This window comes from Schistocerca americana, unplaced genomic scaffold (assembly GCF_021461395.2).
Source record: "Schistocerca americana isolate TAMUIC-IGC-003095 unplaced genomic scaffold, iqSchAmer2.1 HiC_scaffold_599, whole genome shotgun sequence".
Classification (NCBI taxonomy): Eukaryota; Metazoa; Arthropoda; class Insecta; order Orthoptera; family Acrididae; genus Schistocerca; species Schistocerca americana.
Window position 1 is genome coordinate 64,726 of NW_025726345.1, and position 18,773 is coordinate 83,498.

Consider the following 18,773-nt stretch of genomic DNA (forward strand, 5'->3'; position numbering starts at 1 on the left):
TTATTCCTTAGTCGACTCGTCTCGTCTCGTCATCTCCTGCAGACGTTTCTTGTGCTTGCGCTGTTATATGGGCCACGACCCGAGCGGCAGCGAGCGGCAGTCGAGCAAAGTCGGGACAAGTCGGGACGGGGACAGGGACAGGAATGGTGCGAATGCACTGCAAATTACGCAAACACCTCGTCTGAGGCGAGGCGAGGCGAGGCGAGGCGAGGCGAAGAAGCTCACATCGCCAGCAGTGGCGCCCTCCAACAACACTCTGCCACACCCCGCACAGGCCATACGCCGGTCGGCCGCGCGCCAGCCCTCCTGCGCTGGACACCAGGGACAAGATGCGTCTTCCGCGAGTGTCGAAGGCTGCACGCGCCAAGCGGATGACAGGAGGTGCAACGAGAAGCTGCGCGTCTCACACACACGGCGGCGCGCCCGCTAATTCGGCAGTCGCTCTGCTGGCACGTCGGATTGCGGAAGGAAGTGCTTACAATTACAATTCTGTTCGTGTTTTATGTTGTAAAGTTGTTAGCTTGTAACGATGTAATGTTAATAAATAAATTTATAAATCTCACAACAACAAAAAAAAAAAAATACACGAAGCGCGTCCTTCCGGCTCATAAGTTTTGGAACTCAGGATTGCGTTCGCGCCAACGTGACAAATTGTCAATAAAAAAGAATGCGGCTGCTTTCGACCGAAAAGTGTGATTTTGTGTGTGTTGGGATAAGAACCGAATGCGAATTCCGCCATGCGCCTACATCATCTGGGCCCCAACGGCCATACCATGTTGAGTACACCGGTTCTCGTCCGATCACCGAAGTTAAGCAACATCGGGCGTGGTTAGTACTTGGATGGGTGACCACCTGGGAACACCACGTGCTGTTGGCTCCCTTTCATTTACTTTTTTTTTTTTTTTATACCGCCTTCTTTCCATACCACCGTTCTGTTGTGACAAAGATTCTTGCTTAAGCATTTTAATCTACTGTAATGACCATAAGGTGCGAAATTGCAGTAAATATCTCAGTTTGAGGGAGAATGTGCTAACCAAGTTCGCCAGGAAGTCTTTGAAAACGACAAAACAGTACGAATCGGCAGATGTGTTCTGAAATACGTCAGCGCCTGTTGTTGTATAGCGGTGTACAATTCCTACTTCGATATGTAATTATACATTTATTCCTTAGTCGACTCGTCTCGTCTCGTCATCTCCTGCAGACGTTTCTTGTGCTTGCGCTGTTATATGGGCCACGACCCGAGCGGCAGCGAGCGGCAGTCGAGCAAAGTCGGGACAAGTCGGGACGGGGACAGGGACAGGAATGGTGCGAATGCACTGCAAATTACGCAAACACCTCGTCTGAGGCGAGGCGAGGCGAGGCGAGGCGAGGCGAAGAAGCTCACATCGCCAGCAGTGGCGCCCTCCAACAACACTCTGCCACACCCCGCACAGGCCATACGCCGGTCGGCCGCGCGCCAGCCCTCCTGCGCTGGACACCAGGGACAAGATGCGTCTTCCGCGAGTGTCGAAGGCTGCACGCGCCAAGCGGATGACAGGAGGTGCAACGAGAAGCTGCGCGTCTCACACACACGGCGGCGCGCCCGCTAATTCGGCAGTCGCTCTGCTGGCACGTCGGATTGCGGAAGGAAGTGCTTACAATTACAATTCTGTTCGTGTTTTATGTTGTAAAGTTGTTAGCTTGTAACGATGTAATGTTAATAAATAAATTTATAAATCTCACAACAACAAAAAAAAAAAAAATACACGAAGCGCGTCCTTCCGGCTCATAAGTTTTGGAACTCAGGATTGCGTTCGCGCCAACGTGACAAATTGTCAATAAAAAAGAATGCGGCTGCTTTCGACCGAAAAGTGTGATTTTGTGTGTGTTGGGATAAGAACCGAATGCGAATTCCGCCATGCGCCTACATCATCTGGGCCCCAACGGCCATACCATGTTGAGTACACCGGTTCTCGTCCGATCACCGAAGTTAAGCAACATCGGGCGTGGTTAGTACTTGGATGGGTGACCACCTGGGAACACCACGTGCTGTTGGCTCCCTTTCATTTACTTTTTTTTTTTTTTATACCGCCTTCTTTCCATACCACCGTTCTGTTGTGACAAAGATTCTTGCTTAAGCATTTTAATCTACTGTAATGACCATAAGGTGCGAAATTGCAGTAAATATCTCAGTTTGAGGGAGAATGTGCTAACCAAGTTCGCCAGGAAGTCTTTGAAAACGACAAAACAGTACGAATCGGCAGATGTGTTCTGAAATACGTCAGCGCCTGTTGTTGTATAGCGGTGTACAATTCCTACTTCGATATGTAATTATACATTTATTCCTTAGTCGACTCGTCTCGTCTCGTCATCTCCTGCAGACGTTTCTTGTGCTTGCGCTGTTATATGGGCCACGACCCGAGCGGCAGCGAGCGGCAGTCGAGCAAAGTCGGGACAAGTCGGGACGGGGACAGGGACAGGAATGGTGCGAATGCACTGCAAATTACGCAAACACCTCGTCTGAGGCGAGGCGAGGCGAGGCGAGGCGAGGCGAAGAAGCTCACATCGCCAGCAGTGGCGCCCTCCAACAACACTCTGCCACACCCCGCACAGGCCATACGCCGGTCGGCCGCGCGCCAGCCCTCCTGCGCTGGACACCAGGGACAAGATGCGTCTTCCGCGAGTGTCGAAGGCTGCACGCGCCAAGCGGATGACAGGAGGTGCAACGAGAAGCTGCGCGTCTCACACACACGGCGGCGCGCCCGCTAATTCGGCAGTCGCTCTGCTGGCACGTCGGATTGCGGAAGGAAGTGCTTACAATTACAATTCTGTTCGTGTTTTATGTTGTAAAGTTGTTAGCTTGTAACGATGTAATGTTAATAAATAAATTTATAAATCTCACAACAACAAAAAAAAAAAAAATACACGAAGCGCGTCCTTCCGGCTCATAAGTTTTGGAACTCAGGATTGCGTTCGCGCCAACGTGACAAATTGTCAATAAAAAAGAATGCGGCTGCTTTCGACCGAAAAGTGTGATTTTGTGTGTGTTGGGATAAGAACCGAATGCGAATTCCGCCATGCGCCTACATCATCTGGGCCCCAACGGCCATACCATGTTGAGTACACCGGTTCTCGTCCGATCACCGAAGTTAAGCAACATCGGGCGTGGTTAGTACTTGGATGGGTGACCACCTGGGAACACCACGTGCTGTTGGCTCCCTTTCATTTACTTTTTTTTTTTTTTATACCGCCTTCTTTCCATACCACCGTTCTGTTGTGACAAAGATTCTTGCTTAAGCATTTTAATCTACTGTAATGACCATAAGGTGCGAAATTGCAGTAAATATCTCAGTTTGAGGGAGAATGTGCTAACCAAGTTCGCCAGGAAGTCTTTGAAAACGACAAAACAGTACGAATCGGCAGATGTGTTCTGAAATACGTCAGCGCCTGTTGTTGTATAGCGGTGTACAATTCCTACTTCGATATGTAATTATACATTTATTCCTTAGTCGACTCGTCTCGTCTCGTCATCTCCTGCAGACGTTTCTTGTGCTTGCGCTGTTATATGGGCCACGACCCGAGCGGCAGCGAGCGGCAGTCGAGCAAAGTCGGGACAAGTCGGGACGGGGACAGGGACAGGAATGGTGCGAATGCACTGCAAATTACGCAAACACCTCGTCTGAGGCGAGGCGAGGCGAGGCGAGGCGAGGCGAAGAAGCTCACATCGCCAGCAGTGGCGCCCTCCAACAACACTCTGCCACACCCCGCACAGGCCATACGCCGGTCGGCCGCGCGCCAGCCCTCCTGCGCTGGACACCAGGGACAAGATGCGTCTTCCGCGAGTGTCGAAGGCTGCACGCGCCAAGCGGATGACAGGAGGTGCAACGAGAAGCTGCGCGTCTCACACACACGGCGGCGCGCCCGCTAATTCGGCAGTCGCTCTGCTGGCACGTCGGATTGCGGAAGGAAGTGCTTACAATTACAATTCTGTTCGTGTTTTATGTTGTAAAGTTGTTAGCTTGTAACGATGTAATGTTAATAAATAAATTTATAAATCTCACAACAACAAAAAAAAAAAAAAATACACGAAGCGCGTCCTTCCGGCTCATAAGTTTTGGAACTCAGGATTGCGTTCGCGCCAACGTGACAAATTGTCAATAAAAAAGAATGCGGCTGCTTTCGACCGAAAAGTGTGATTTTGTGTGTGTTGGGATAAGAACCGAATGCGAATTCCGCCATGCGCCTACATCATCTGGGCCCCAACGGCCATACCATGTTGAGTACACCGGTTCTCGTCCGATCACCGAAGTTAAGCAACATCGGGCGTGGTTAGTACTTGGATGGGTGACCACCTGGGAACACCACGTGCTGTTGGCTCCCTTTCATTTACTTTTTTTTTTTTTTTATACCGCCTTCTTTCCATACCACCGTTCTGTTGTGACAAAGATTCTTGCTTAAGCATTTTAATCTACTGTAATGACCATAAGGTGCGAAATTGCAGTAAATATCTCAGTTTGAGGGAGAATGTGCTAACCAAGTTCGCCAGGAAGTCTTTGAAAACGACAAAACAGTACGAATCGGCAGATGTGTTCTGAAATACGTCAGCGCCTGTTGTTGTATAGCGGTGTACAATTCCTACTTCGATATGTAATTATACATTTATTCCTTAGTCGACTCGTCTCGTCTCGTCATCTCCTGCAGACGTTTCTTGTGCTTGCGCTGTTATATGGGCCACGACCCGAGCGGCAGCGAGCGGCAGTCGAGCAAAGTCGGGACAAGTCGGGACGGGGACAGGGACAGGAATGGTGCGAATGCACTGCAAATTACGCAAACACCTCGTCTGAGGCGAGGCGAGGCGAGGCGAGGCGAGGCGAAGAAGCTCACATCGCCAGCAGTGGCGCCCTCCAACAACACTCTGCCACACCCCGCACAGGCCATACGCCGGTCGGCCGCGCGCCAGCCCTCCTGCGCTGGACACCAGGGACAAGATGCGTCTTCCGCGAGTGTCGAAGGCTGCACGCGCCAAGCGGATGACAGGAGGTGCAACGAGAAGCTGCGCGTCTCACACACACGGCGGCGCGCCCGCTAATTCTGCAGTCGCTCTGCTGGCACGTCGGATTGCGGAAGGAAGTGCTTACAATTACAATTCTGTTCGTGTTTTATGTTGTAAAGTTGTTAGCTTGTAACGATGTAATGTTAATAAATAAATTTATAAATCTCACAACAACAAAAAAAAAAAAATACACGAAGCGCGTCCTTCCGGCTCATAAGTTTTGGAACTCAGGATTGCGTTCGCGCCAACGTGACAAATTGTCAATAAAAAAGAATGCGGCTGCTTTCGACCGAAAAGTGTGATTTTGTGTGTGTTGGGATAAGAACCGAATGCGAATTCCGCCATGCGCCTACATCATCTGGGCCCCAACGGCCATACCATGTTGAGTACACCGGTTCTCGTCCGATCACCGAAGTTAAGCAACATCGGGCGTGGTTAGTACTTGGATGGGTGACCACCTGGGAACACCACGTGCTGTTGGCTCCCTTTCATTTACTTTTTTTTTTTTTTTATACCGCCTTCTTTCCATACCACCGTTCTGTTGTGACAAAGATTCTTGCTTAAGCATTTTAATCTACTGTAATGACCATAAGGTGCGAAATTGCAGTAAATATCTCAGTTTGAGGGAGAATGTGCTAACCAAGTTCGCCAGGAAGTCTTTGAAAACGACAAAACAGTACGAATCGGCAGATGTGTTCTGAAATACGTCAGCGCCTGTTGTTGTATAGCGGTGTACAATTCCTACTTCGATATGTAATTATACATTTATTCCTTAGTCGACTCGTCTCGTCTCGTCATCTCCTGCAGACGTTTCTTGTGCTTGCGCTGTTATATGGGCCACGACCCGAGCGGCAGCGAGCGGCAGTCGAGCAAAGTCGGGACAAGTCGGGACGGGGACAGGGACAGGAATGGTGCGAATGCACTGCAAATTACGCAAACACCTCGTCTGAGGCGAGGCGAGGCGAGGCGAGGCGAGGCGAAGAAGCTCACATCGCCAGCAGTGGCGCCCTCCAACAACACTCTGCCACACCCCGCACAGGCCATACGCCGGTCGGCCGCGCGCCAGCCCTCCTGCGCTGGACACCAGGGACAAGATGCGTCTTCCGCGAGTGTCGAAGGCTGCACGCGCCAAGCGGATGACAGGAGGTGCAACGAGAAGCTGCGCGTCTCACACACACGGCGGCGCGCCCGCTAATTCGGCAGTCGCTCTGCTGGCACGTCGGATTGCGGAAGGAAGTGCTTACAATTACAATTCTGTTCGTGTTTTATGTTGTAAAGTTGTTAGCTTGTAACGATGTAATGTTAATAAATAAATTTATAAATCTCACAACAACAAAAAAAAAAAAAAATACACGAAGCGCGTCCTTCCGGCTCATAAGTTTTGGAACTCAGGATTGCGTTCGCGCCAACGTGACAAATTGTCAATAAAAAAGAATGCGGCTGCTTTCGACCGAAAAGTGTGATTTTGTGTGTGTTGGGATAAGAACCGAATGCGAATTCCGCCATGCGCCTACATCATCTGGGCCCCAACGGCCATACCATGTTGAGTACACCGGTTCTCGTCCGATCACCGAAGTTAAGCAACATCGGGCGTGGTTAGTACTTGGATGGGTGACCACCTGGGAACACCACGTGCTGTTGGCTCCCTTTCATTTACTTTTTTTTTTTTTTTATACCGCCTTCTTTCCATACCACCGTTCTGTTGTGACAAAGATTCTTGCTTAAGCATTTTAATCTACTGTAATGACCATAAGGTGCGAAATTGCAGTAAATATCTCAGTTTGAGGGAGAATGTGCTAACCAAGTTCGCCAGGAAGTCTTTGAAAACGACAAAACAGTACGAATCGGCAGATGTGTTCTGAAATACGTCAGCGCCTGTTGTTGTATAGCGGTGTACAATTCCTACTTCGATATGTAATTATACATTTATTCCTTAGTCGACTCGTCTCGTCTCGTCATCTCCTGCAGACGTTTCTTGTGCTTGCGCTGTTATATGGGCCACGACCCGAGCGGCAGCGAGCGGCAGTCGAGCAAAGTCGGGACAAGTCGGGACGGGGACAGGGACAGGAATGGTGCGAATGCACTGCAAATTACGCAAACACCTCGTCTGAGGCGAGGCGAGGCGAGGCGAGGCGAGGCGAAGAAGCTCACATCGCCAGCAGTGGCGCCCTCCAACAACACTCTGCCACACCCCGCACAGGCCATACGCCGGTCGGCCGCGCGCCAGCCCTCCTGCGCTGGACACCAGGGACAAGATGCGTCTTCCGCGAGTGTCGAAGGCTGCACGCGCCAAGCGGATGACAGGAGGTGCAACGAGAAGCTGCGCGTCTCACACACACGGCGGCGCGCCCGCTAATTCGGCAGTCGCTCTGCTGGCACGTCGGATTGCGGAAGGAAGTGCTTACAATTACAATTCTGTTCGTGTTTTATGTTGTAAAGTTGTTAGCTTGTAACGATGTAATGTTAATAAATAAATTTATAAATCTCACAACAACAAAAAAAAAAAAATACACGAAGCGCGTCCTTCCGGCTCATAAGTTTTGGAACTCAGGATTGCGTTCGCGCCAACGTGACAAATTGTCAATAAAAAAGAATGCGGCTGCTTTCGACCGAAAAGTGTGATTTTGTGTGTGTTGGGATAAGAACCGAATGCGAATTCCGCCATGCGCCTACATCATCTGGGCCCCAACGGCCATACCATGTTGAGTACACCGGTTCTCGTCCGATCACCGAAGTTAAGCAACATCGGGCGTGGTTAGTACTTGGATGGGTGACCACCTGGGAACACCACGTGCTGTTGGCTCCCTTTCATTTACTTTTTTTTTTTTTTTATACCGCCTTCTTTCCATACCACCGTTCTGTTGTGACAAAGATTCTTGCTTAAGCATTTTAATCTACTGTAATGACCATAAGGTGCGAAATTGCAGTAAATATCTCAGTTTGAGGGAGAATGTGCTAACCAAGTTCGCCAGGAAGTCTTTGAAAACGACAAAACAGTACGAATCGGCAGATGTGTTCTGAAATACGTCAGCGCCTGTTGTTGTATAGCGGTGTACAATTCCTACTTCGATATGTAATTATACATTTATTCCTTAGTCGACTCGTCTCGTCTCGTCATCTCCTGCAGACGTTTCTTGTGCTTGCGCTGTTATATGGGCCACGACCCGAGCGGCAGCGAGCGGCAGTCGAGCAAAGTCGGGACAAGTCGGGACGGGGACAGGGACAGGAATGGTGCGAATGCACTGCAAATTACGCAAACACCTCGTCTGAGGCGAGGCGAGGCGAGGCGAGGCGAGGCGAAGAAGCTCACATCGCCAGCAGTGGCGCCCTCCAACAACACTCTGCCACACCCCGCACAGGCCATACGCCGGTCGGCCGCGCGCCAGCCCTCCTGCGCTGGACACCAGGGACAAGATGCGTCTTCCGCGAGTGTCGAAGGCTGCACGCGCCAAGCGGATGACAGGAGGTGCAACGAGAAGCTGCGCGTCTCACACACACGGCGGCGCGCCCGCTAATTCGGCAGTCGCTCTGCTGGCACGTCGGATTGCGGAAGGAAGTGCTTACAATTACAATTCTGTTCGTGTTTTATGTTGTAAAGTTGTTAGCTTGTAACGATGTAATGTTAATAAATAAATTTATAAATCTCACAACAACAAAAAAAAAAAAATACACGAAGCGCGTCCTTCCGGCTCATAAGTTTTGGAACTCAGGATTGCGTTCGCGCCAACGTGACAAATTGTCAATAAAAAAGAATGCGGCTGCTTTCGACCGAAAAGTGTGATTTTGTGTGTGTTGGGATAAGAACCGAATGCGAATTCCGCCATGCGCCTACATCATCTGGGCCCCAACGGCCATACCATGTTGAGTACACCGGTTCTCGTCCGATCACCGAAGTTAAGCAACATCGGGCGTGGTTAGTACTTGGATGGGTGACCACCTGGGAACACCACGTGCTGTTGGCTCCCTTTCATTTACTTTTTTTTTTTTTTTATACCGCCTTCTTTCCATACCACCGTTCTGTTGTGACAAAGATTCTTGCTTAAGCATTTTAATCTACTGTAATGACCATAAGGTGCGAAATTGCAGTAAATATCTCAGTTTGAGGGAGAATGTGCTAACCAAGTTCGCCAGGAAGTCTTTGAAAACGACAAAACAGTACGAATCGGCAGATGTGTTCTGAAATACGTCAGCGCCTGTTGTTGTATAGCGGTGTACAATTCCTACTTCGATATGTAATTATACATTTATTCCTTAGTCGACTCGTCTCGTCTCGTCATCTCCTGCAGACGTTTCTTGTGCTTGCGCTGTTATATGGGCCACGACCCGAGCGGCAGCGAGCGGCAGTCGAGCAAAGTCGGGACAAGTCGGGACGGGGACAGGGACAGGAATGGTGCGAATGCACTGCAAATTACGCAAACACCTCGTCTGAGGCGAGGCGAGGCGAGGCGAGGCGAGGCGAAGAAGCTCACATCGCCAGCAGTGGCGCCCTCCAACAACACTCTGCCACACCCCGCACAGGCCATACGCCGGTCGGCCGCGCGCCAGCCCTCCTGCGCTGGACACCAGGGACAAGATGCGTCTTCCGCGAGTGTCGAAGGCTGCACGCGCCAAGCGGATGACAGGAGGTGCAACGAGAAGCTGCGCGTCTCACACACACGGCGGCGCGCCCGCTAATTCGGCAGTCGCTCTGCTGGCACGTCGGATTGCGGAAGGAAGTGCTTACAATTACAATTCTGTTCGTGTTTTATGTTGTAAAGTTGTTAGCTTGTAACGATGTAATGTTAATAAATAAATTTATAAATCTCACAACAACAAAAAAAAAAAAAAATACACGAAGCGCGTCCTTCCGGCTCATAAGTTTTGGAACTCAGGATTGCGTTCGCGCCAACGTGACAAATTGTCAATAAAAAAGAATGCGGCTGCTTTCGACCGAAAAGTGTGATTTTGTGTGTGTTGGGATAAGAACCGAATGCGAATTCCGCCATGCGCCTACATCATCTGGGCCCCAACGGCCATACCATGTTGAGTACACCGGTTCTCGTCCGATCACCGAAGTTAAGCAACATCGGGCGTGGTTAGTACTTGGATGGGTGACCACCTGGGAACACCACGTGCTGTTGGCTCCCTTTCATTTACTTTTTTTTTTTTTTTATACCGCCTTCTTTCCATACCACCGTTCTGTTGTGACAAAGATTCTTGCTTAAGCATTTTAATCTACTGTAATGACCATAAGGTGCGAAATTGCAGTAAATATCTCAGTTTGAGGGAGAATGTGCTAACCAAGTTCGCCAGGAAGTCTTTGAAAACGACAAAACAGTACGAATCGGCAGATGTGTTCTGAAATACGTCAGCGCCTGTTGTTGTATAGCGGTGTACAATTCCTACTTCGATATGTAATTATACATTTATTCCTTAGTCGACTCGTCTCGTCTCGTCATCTCCTGCAGACGTTTCTTGTGCTTGCGCTGTTATATGGGCCACGACCCGAGCGGCAGCGAGCGGCAGTCGAGCAAAGTCGGGACAAGTCGGGACGGGGACAGGGACAGGAATGGTGCGAATGCACTGCAAATTACGCAAACACCTCGTCTGAGGCGAGGCGAGGCGAGGCGAGGCGAGGCGAAGAAGCTCACATCGCCAGCAGTGGCGCCCTCCAACAACACTCTGCCACACCCCGCACAGGCCATACGCCGGTCGGCCGCGCGCCAGCCCTCCTGCGCTGGACACCAGGGACAAGATGCGTCTTCCGCGAGTGTCGAAGGCTGCACGCGCCAAGCGGATGACAGGAGGTGCAACGAGAAGCTGCGCGTCTCACACACACGGCGGCGCGCCCGCTAATTCGGCAGTCGCTCTGCTGGCACGTCGGATTGCGGAAGGAAGTGCTTACAATTACAATTCTGTTCGTGTTTTATGTTGTAAAGTTGTTAGCTTGTAACGATGTAATGTTAATAAATAAATTTATAAATCTCACAACAACAAAAAAAAAAAAATACACGAAGCGCGTCCTTCCGGCTCATAAGTTTTGGAACTCAGGATTGCGTTCGCGCCAACGTGACAAATTGTCAATAAAAAAGAATGCGGCTGCTTTCGACCGAAAAGTGTGATTTTGTGTGTGTTGGGATAAGAACCGAATGCGAATTCCGCCATGCGCCTACATCATCTGGGCCCCAACGGCCATACCATGTTGAGTACACCGGTTCTCGTCCGATCACCGAAGTTAAGCAACATCGGGCGTGGTTAGTACTTGGATGGGTGACCACCTGGGAACACCACGTGCTGTTGGCTCCCTTTCATTTACTTTTTTTTTTTTTTTATACCGCCTTCTTTCCATACCACCGTTCTGTTGTGACAAAGATTCTTGCTTAAGCATTTTAATCTACTGTAATGACCATAAGGTGCGAAATTGCAGTAAATATCTCAGTTTGAGGGAGAATGTGCTAACCAAGTTCGCCAGGAAGTCTTTGAAAACGACAAAACAGTACGAATCGGCAGATGTGTTCTGAAATACGTCAGCGCCTGTTGTTGTATAGCGGTGTACAATTCCTACTTCGATATGTAATTATACATTTATTCCTTAGTCGACTCGTCTCGTCTCGTCATCTCCTGCAGACGTTTCTTGTGCTTGCGCTGTTATATGGGCCACGACCCGAGCGGCAGCGAGCGGCAGTCGAGCAAAGTCGGGACAAGTCGGGACGGGGACAGGGACAGGAATGGTGCGAATGCACTGCAAATTACGCAAACACCTCGTCTGAGGCGAGGCGAGGCGAGGCGAGGCGAGGCGAAGAAGCTCACATCGCCAGCAGTGGCGCCCTCCAACAACACTCTGCCACACCCCGCACAGGCCATACGCCGGTCGGCCGCGCGCCAGCCCTCCTGCGCTGGACACCAGGGACAAGATGCGTCTTCCGCGAGTGTCGAAGGCTGCACGCGCCAAGCGGATGACAGGAGGTGCAACGAGAAGCTGCGCGTCTCACACACACGGCGGCGCGCCCGCTAATTCGGCAGTCGCTCTGCTGGCACGTCGGATTGCGGAAGGAAGTGCTTACAATTACAATTCTGTTCGTGTTTTATGTTGTAAAGTTGTTAGCTTGTAACGATGTAATGTTAATAAATAAATTTATAAATCTCACAACAACAAAAAAAAAAAAAATACACGAAGCGCGTCCTTCCGGCTCATAAGTTTTGGAACTCAGGATTGCGTTCGCGCCAACGTGACAAATTGTCAATAAAAAAGAATGCGGCTGCTTTCGACCGAAAAGTGTGATTTTGTGTGTGTTGGGATAAGAACCGAATGCGAATTCCGCCATGCGCCTACATCATCTGGGCCCCAACGGCCATACCATGTTGAGTACACCGGTTCTCGTCCGATCACCGAAGTTAAGCAACATCGGGCGTGGTTAGTACTTGGATGGGTGACCACCTGGGAACACCACGTGCTGTTGGCTCCCTTTCATTTACTTTTTTTTTTTTTTTTATACCGCCTTCTTTCCATACCACCGTTCTGTTGTGACAAAGATTCTTGCTTAAGCATTTTAATCTACTGTAATGACCATAAGGTGCGAAATTGCAGTAAATATCTCAGTTTGAGGGAGAATGTGCTAACCAAGTTCGCCAGGAAGTCTTTGAAAACGACAAAACAGTACGAATCGGCAGATGTGTTCTGAAATACGTCAGCGCCTGTTGTTGTATAGCGGTGTACAATTCCTACTTCGATATGTAATTATACATTTATTCCTTAGTCGACTCGTCTCGTCTCGTCATCTCCTGCAGACGTTTCTTGTGCTTGCGCTGTTATATGGGCCACGACCCGAGCGGCAGCGAGCGGCAGTCGAGCAAAGTCGGGACAAGTCGGGACGGGGACAGGGACAGGAATGGTGCGAATGCACTGCAAATTACGCAAACACCTCGTCTGAGGCGAGGCGAGGCGAGGCGAGGCGAGGCGAAGAAGCTCACATCGCCAGCAGTGGCGCCCTCCAACAACACTCTGCCACACCCCGCACAGGCCATACGCCGGTCGGCCGCGCGCCAGCCCTCCTGCGCTGGACACCAGGGACAAGATGCGTCTTCCGCGAGTGTCGAAGGCTGCACGCGCCAAGCGGATGACAGGAGGTGCAACGAGAAGCTGCGCGTCTCACACACACGGCGGCGCGCCCGCTAATTCGGCAGTCGCTCTGCTGGCACGTCGGATTGCGGAAGGAAGTGCTTACAATTACAATTCTGTTCGTGTTTTATGTTGTAAAGTTGTTAGCTTGTAACGATGTAATGTTAATAAATAAATTTATAAATCTCACAACAACAAAAAAAAAAAAATACACGAAGCGCGTCCTTCCGGCTCATAAGTTTTGGAACTCAGGATTGCGTTCGCGCCAACGTGACAAATTGTCAATAAAAAAGAATGCGGCTGCTTTCGACCGAAAAGTGTGATTTTGTGTGTGTTGGGATAAGAACCGAATGCGAATTCCGCCATGCGCCTACATCATCTGGGCCCCAACGGCCATACCATGTTGAGTACACCGGTTCTCGTCCGATCACCGAAGTTAAGCAACATCGGGCGTGGTTAGTACTTGGATGGGTGACCACCTGGGAACACCACGTGCTGTTGGCTCCCTTTCATTTACTTTTTTTTTTTTTTTATACCGCCTTCTTTCCATACCACCGTTCTGTTGTGACAAAGATTCTTGCTTAAGCATTTTAATCTACTGTAATGACCATAAGGTGCGAAATTGCAGTAAATATCTCAGTTTGAGGGAGAATGTGCTAACCAAGTTCGCCAGGAAGTCTTTGAAAACGACAAAACAGTACGAATCGGCAGATGTGTTCTGAAATACGTCAGCGCCTGTTGTTGTATAGCGGTGTACAATTCCTACTTCGATATGTAATTATACATTTATTCCTTAGTCGACTCGTCTCGTCTCGTCATCTCCTGCAGACGTTTCTTGTGCTTGCGCTGTTATATGGGCCACGACCCGAGCGGCAGCGAGCGGCAGTCGAGCAAAGTCGGGACAAGTCGGGACGGGGACAGGGACAGGAATGGTGCGAATGCACTGCAAATTACGCAAACACCTCGTCTGAGGCGAGGCGAGGCGAGGCGAGGCGAGGCGAAGAAGCTCACATCGCCAGCAGTGGCGCCCTCCAACAACACTCTGCCACACCCCGCACAGGCCATACGCCGGTCGGCCGCGCGCCAGCCCTCCTGCGCTGGACACCAGGGACAAGATGCGTCTTCCGCGAGTGTCGAAGGCTGCACGCGCCAAGCGGATGACAGGAGGTGCAACGAGAAGCTGCGCGTCTCACACACACGGCGGCGCGCCCGCTAATTCGGCAGTCGCTCTGCTGGCACGTCGGATTGCGGAAGGAAGTGCTTACAATTACAATTCTGTTCGTGTTTTATGTTGTAAAGTTGTTAGCTTGTAACGATGTAATGTTAATAAATAAATTTATAAATCTCACAACAACAAAAAAAAAAAAAATACACGAAGCGCGTCCTTCCGGCTCATAAGTTTTGGAACTCAGGATTGCGTTCGCGCCAACGTGACAAATTGTCAATAAAAAAGAATGCGGCTGCTTTCGACCGAAAAGTGTGATTTTGTGTGTGTTGGGATAAGAACCGAATGCGAATTCCGCCATGCGCCTACATCATCTGGGCCCCAACGGCCATACCATGTTGAGTACACCGGTTCTCGTCCGATCACCGAAGTTAAGCAACATCGGGCGTGGTTAGTACTTGGATGGGTGACCACCTGGGAACACCACGTGCTGTTGGCTCCCTTTCATTTACTTTTTTTTTTTTTTTATACCGCCTTCTTTCCATACCACCGTTCTGTTGTGACAAAGATTCTTGCTTAAGCATTTTAATCTACTGTAATGACCATAAGGTGCGAAATTGCAGTAAATATCTCAGTTTGAGGGAGAATGTGCTAACCAAGTTCGCCAGGAAGTCTTTGAAAACGACAAAACAGTACGAATCGGCAGATGTGTTCTGAAATACGTCAGCGCCTGTTGTTGTATAGCGGTGTACAATTCCTACTTCGATATGTAATTATACATTTATTCCTTAGTCGACTCGTCTCGTCTCGTCATCTCCTGCAGACGTTTCTTGTGCTTGCGCTGTTATATGGGCCACGACCCGAGCGGCAGCGAGCGGCAGTCGAGCAAAGTCGGGACAAGTCGGGACGGGGACAGGGACAGGAATGGTGCGAATGCACTGCAAATTACGCAAACACCTCGTCTGAGGCGAGGCGAGGCGAGGCGAGGCGAGGCGAAGAAGCTCACATCGCCAGCAGTGGCGCCCTCCAACAACACTCTGCCACACCCCGCACAGGCCATACGCCGGTCGGCCGCGCGCCAGCCCTCCTGCGCTGGACACCAGGGACAAGATGCGTCTTCCGCGAGTGTCGAAGGCTGCACGCGCCAAGCGGATGACAGGAGGTGCAACGAGAAGCTGCGCGTCTCACACACACGGCGGCGCGCCCGCTAATTCGGCAGTCGCTCTGCTGGCACGTCGGATTGCGGAAGGAAGTGCTTACAATTACAATTCTGTTCGTGTTTTATGTTGTAAAGTTGTTAGCTTGTAACGATGTAATGTTAATAAATAAATTTATAAATCTCACAACAACAAAAAAAAAAAAATACACGAAGCGCGTCCTTCCGGCTCATAAGTTTTGGAACTCAGGATTGCGTTCGCGCCAACGTGACAAATTGTCAATAAAAAAGAATGCGGCTGCTTTCGACCGAAAAGTGTGATTTTGTGTGTGTTGGGATAAGAACCGAATGCGAATTCCGCCATGCGCCTACATCATCTGGGCCCCAACGGCCATACCATGTTGAGTACACCGGTTCTCGTCCGATCACCGAAGTTAAGCAACATCGGGCGTGGTTAGTACTTGGATGGGTGACCACCTGGGAACACCACGTGCTGTTGGCTCCCTTTCATTTACTTTTTTTTTTTTTTATACCGCCTTCTTTCCATACCACCGTTCTGTTGTGACAAAGATTCTTGCTTAAGCATTTTAATCTACTGTAATGACCATAAGGTGCGAAATTGCAGTAAATATCTCAGTTTGAGGGAGAATGTGCTAACCAAGTTCGCCAGGAAGTCTTTGAAAACGACAAAACAGTACGAATCGGCAGATGTGTTCTGAAATACGTCAGCGCCTGTTGTTGTATAGCGGTGTACAATTCCTACTTCGATATGTAATTATACATTTATTCCTTAGTCGACTCGTCTCGTCTCGTCATCTCCTGCAGACGTTTCTTGTGCTTGCGCTGTTATATGGGCCACGACCCGAGCGGCAGCGAGCGGCAGTCGAGCAAAGTCGGGACAAGTCGGACGGGGACAGGGACAGGAATGGTGCGAATGCACTGCAAATTACGCAAACACCTCGTCTGAGGCGAGGCGAGGCGAGGCGAGGCGAGGCGAAGAAGCTCACATCGCCAGCAGTGGCGCCCTCCAACAACACTCTGCCACACCCCGCACAGGCCATACGCCGGTCGGCCGCGCGCCAGCCCTCCTGCGCTGGACACCAGGGACAAGATGCGTCTTCCGCGAGTGTCGAAGGCTGCACGCGCCAAGCGGATGACAGGAGGTGCAACGAGAAGCTGCGCGTCTCACACACACGGCGGCGCGCCCGCTAATTCGGCAGTCGCTCTGCTGGCACGTCGGATTGCGGAAGGAAGTGCTTACAATTACAATTCTGTTCGTGTTTTATGTTGTAAAGTTGTTAGCTTGTAACGATGTAATGTTAATAAATAAATTTATAAATCTCACAACAACAAAAAAAAAAAAAATACACGAAGCGCGTCCTTCCGGCTCATAAGTTTTGGAACTCAGGATTGCGTTCGCGCCAACGTGACAAATTGTCAATAAAAAAGAATGCGGCTGCTTTCGACCGAAAAGTGTGATTTTGTGTGTGTTGGGATAAGAACCGAATGCGAATTCCGCCATGCGCCTACATCATCTGGGCCCCAACGGCCATACCATGTTGAGTACACCGGTTCTCGTCCGATCACCGAAGTTAAGCAACATCGGGCGTGGTTAGTACTTGGATGGGTGACCACCTGGGAACACCACGTGCTGTTGGCTCCCTTTCATTTACTTTTTTTTTTTTTTTATACCGCCTTCTTTCCATACCACCGTTCTGTTGTGACAAAGATTCTTGCTTAAGCATTTTAATCTACTGTAATGACCATAAGGTGCGAAATTGCAGTAAATATCTCAGTTTGAGGGAGAATGTGCTAACCAAGTTCGCCAGGAAGTCTTTGAAAACGACAAAACAGTACGAATCGGCAGATGTGTTCTGAAATACGTCAGCGCCTGTTGTTGTATAGCGGTGTACAATTCCTACTTCGATATGTAATTATACATTTATTCCTTAGTCGACTCGTCTCGTCTCGTCATCTCCTGCAGACGTTTCTTGTGCTTGCGCTGTTATATGGGCCACGACCCGAGCGGCAGCGAGCGGCAGTCGAGCAAAGTCGGGACAAGTCGGGACGGGGACAGGGACAGGAATGGTGCGAATGCACTGCAAATTACGCAAACACCTCGTCTGAGGCGAGGCGAGGCGAGGCGAGGCGAGGCGAAGAAGCTCACATCGCCAGCAGTGGCGCCCTCCAACAACACTCTGCCACACCCCGCACAGGCCATACGCGGTCGGCCGCGCGCCAGCCCTCCTGCGCTGGACACCAGGGACAAGATGCGTCTTCCGCGAGTGTCCGAAGGCTGCACGCGCCAAGCGGATGACAGGAGGTGCAACGAGAAGCTGCGCGTCTCACACACACGGCGGCGCGCCCGCTAATTCGGCAGTCGCTCTGCTGGCACGTCGGATTGCGGAAGGAAGTGCTTACAATTACAATTCTGTTCGTGTTTTATGTTGTAAAGTTGTTAGCTTGTAACGATGTAATGTTAATAAATAAATTTATAAATCTCACAACAACAAAAAAAAAAAAATACACGAAGCGCGTCCTTCCGGCTCATAAGTTTTGGAACTCAGGATTGCGTTCGCGCCAACGTGACAAATTGTCAATAAAAAAGAATGCGGCTGCTTTCGACCGAAAAGTGTGATTTTGTGTGTGTTGGGATAAGACCGAATGCGAATTCCGCCATGCGCCTACATCATCTGGGCCCCAACGGCCATACCATGTTGAGTACACCGGTTCTCGTCCGATCACCGAAGTTAAGCAACATCGGGCGTGGTTAGTACTTGGATGGGTGACCACCTGGGAACACCACGTGCTGTTGGCTCCCTTTCATTTACTTTTTTTTTTTTTTTATACCGCCTTCTTTCCATACCACCGTTCTGTTGTGACAAAGATTCTTGCTTAAGCATTTTAATCTACTGTAATGACCATAAGGTGCGAAATTGCAGTAAATATCTCAGTTTGAGGGAGAATGTGCTAACCAAGTTCGCCAGGAAGTCTTTGAAAACGACAAAACAGTACGAATCGGCAGATGTGTTCTGAAATACGTCAGCGCCTGTTGTTGTATAGCGGTGTACAATTCCTACTTCGATATGTAATTATACATTTATTCCTTAGTCGACTCGTCTCGTCTCGTCATCTCCTGCAGACGTTTCTTGTGCTTGCGCTGTTATATGGGCCACGACCCGAGCGGCAGCGAGCGGCAGTCGAGCAAAGTCGGGACAAGTCGGGACGGGGACAGGGACAGGAATGGTGCGAATGCACTGCAAATTACGCAAACACCTCGTCTGAGGCGAGGCGAGGCGAGGCGAGGCGAGGCGAAGAAGCT

At 50.1% G+C, this 18,773-nt stretch overlaps 16 non-coding genes across 16 annotated transcripts; all 16 read left to right on the top strand.

Annotated features, from left to right (window-relative positions):
* The first annotated feature begins 758 nt into the window (after positions 1–758).
* On the top strand, positions 759–877 carry LOC124587317. Its single transcript, XR_006975429.1, has one exon. It is a non-coding gene; the product is annotated as a 5S ribosomal RNA (ribosomal RNA).
* Positions 878–1,918: 1,041 nt separating this feature from the next.
* On the top strand, positions 1,919–2,037 carry LOC124587319. The gene has a single exon (XR_006975431.1). It is a non-coding gene; the product is annotated as a 5S ribosomal RNA (ribosomal RNA).
* A 1,040-nt stretch (positions 2,038–3,077) lies between these two features.
* Positions 3,078–3,196, top strand: LOC124587320. Its single transcript, XR_006975432.1, has one exon. It is a non-coding gene; the product is annotated as a 5S ribosomal RNA (ribosomal RNA).
* A 1,041-nt stretch (positions 3,197–4,237) lies between these two features.
* On the top strand, positions 4,238–4,356 carry LOC124587321. Its single transcript, XR_006975433.1, has one exon. It is a non-coding gene; the product is annotated as a 5S ribosomal RNA (ribosomal RNA).
* A 1,040-nt stretch (positions 4,357–5,396) lies between these two features.
* On the top strand, positions 5,397–5,515 carry LOC124587322. Its single transcript, XR_006975434.1, has one exon. It is a non-coding gene; the product is annotated as a 5S ribosomal RNA (ribosomal RNA).
* A 1,042-nt stretch (positions 5,516–6,557) lies between these two features.
* Positions 6,558–6,676, top strand: LOC124587323. The gene has a single exon (XR_006975435.1). It is a non-coding gene; the product is annotated as a 5S ribosomal RNA (ribosomal RNA).
* Positions 6,677–7,716: 1,040 nt separating this feature from the next.
* Positions 7,717–7,835, top strand: LOC124587324. Its single transcript, XR_006975436.1, has one exon. It is a non-coding gene; the product is annotated as a 5S ribosomal RNA (ribosomal RNA).
* Positions 7,836–8,875: 1,040 nt separating this feature from the next.
* LOC124587325 lies at positions 8,876–8,994 on the top strand. Its single transcript, XR_006975437.1, has one exon. It is a non-coding gene; the product is annotated as a 5S ribosomal RNA (ribosomal RNA).
* A 1,042-nt stretch (positions 8,995–10,036) lies between these two features.
* Positions 10,037–10,155, top strand: LOC124587326. Its single transcript, XR_006975438.1, has one exon. It is a non-coding gene; the product is annotated as a 5S ribosomal RNA (ribosomal RNA).
* Positions 10,156–11,195: 1,040 nt separating this feature from the next.
* Positions 11,196–11,314, top strand: LOC124587328. Its single transcript, XR_006975439.1, has one exon. It is a non-coding gene; the product is annotated as a 5S ribosomal RNA (ribosomal RNA).
* Positions 11,315–12,355: 1,041 nt separating this feature from the next.
* On the top strand, positions 12,356–12,474 carry LOC124587329. The gene has a single exon (XR_006975440.1). It is a non-coding gene; the product is annotated as a 5S ribosomal RNA (ribosomal RNA).
* A 1,041-nt stretch (positions 12,475–13,515) lies between these two features.
* On the top strand, positions 13,516–13,634 carry LOC124587331. Its single transcript, XR_006975442.1, has one exon. It is a non-coding gene; the product is annotated as a 5S ribosomal RNA (ribosomal RNA).
* Positions 13,635–14,675: 1,041 nt separating this feature from the next.
* Positions 14,676–14,794, top strand: LOC124587332. The gene has a single exon (XR_006975443.1). It is a non-coding gene; the product is annotated as a 5S ribosomal RNA (ribosomal RNA).
* Positions 14,795–15,834: 1,040 nt separating this feature from the next.
* On the top strand, positions 15,835–15,953 carry LOC124587333. The gene has a single exon (XR_006975444.1). It is a non-coding gene; the product is annotated as a 5S ribosomal RNA (ribosomal RNA).
* A 1,039-nt stretch (positions 15,954–16,992) lies between these two features.
* On the top strand, positions 16,993–17,111 carry LOC124587334. The gene has a single exon (XR_006975445.1). It is a non-coding gene; the product is annotated as a 5S ribosomal RNA (ribosomal RNA).
* Positions 17,112–18,150: 1,039 nt separating this feature from the next.
* LOC124587335 lies at positions 18,151–18,269 on the top strand. The gene has a single exon (XR_006975446.1). It is a non-coding gene; the product is annotated as a 5S ribosomal RNA (ribosomal RNA).
* Positions 18,270–18,773: the final 504 nt, after the last annotated feature.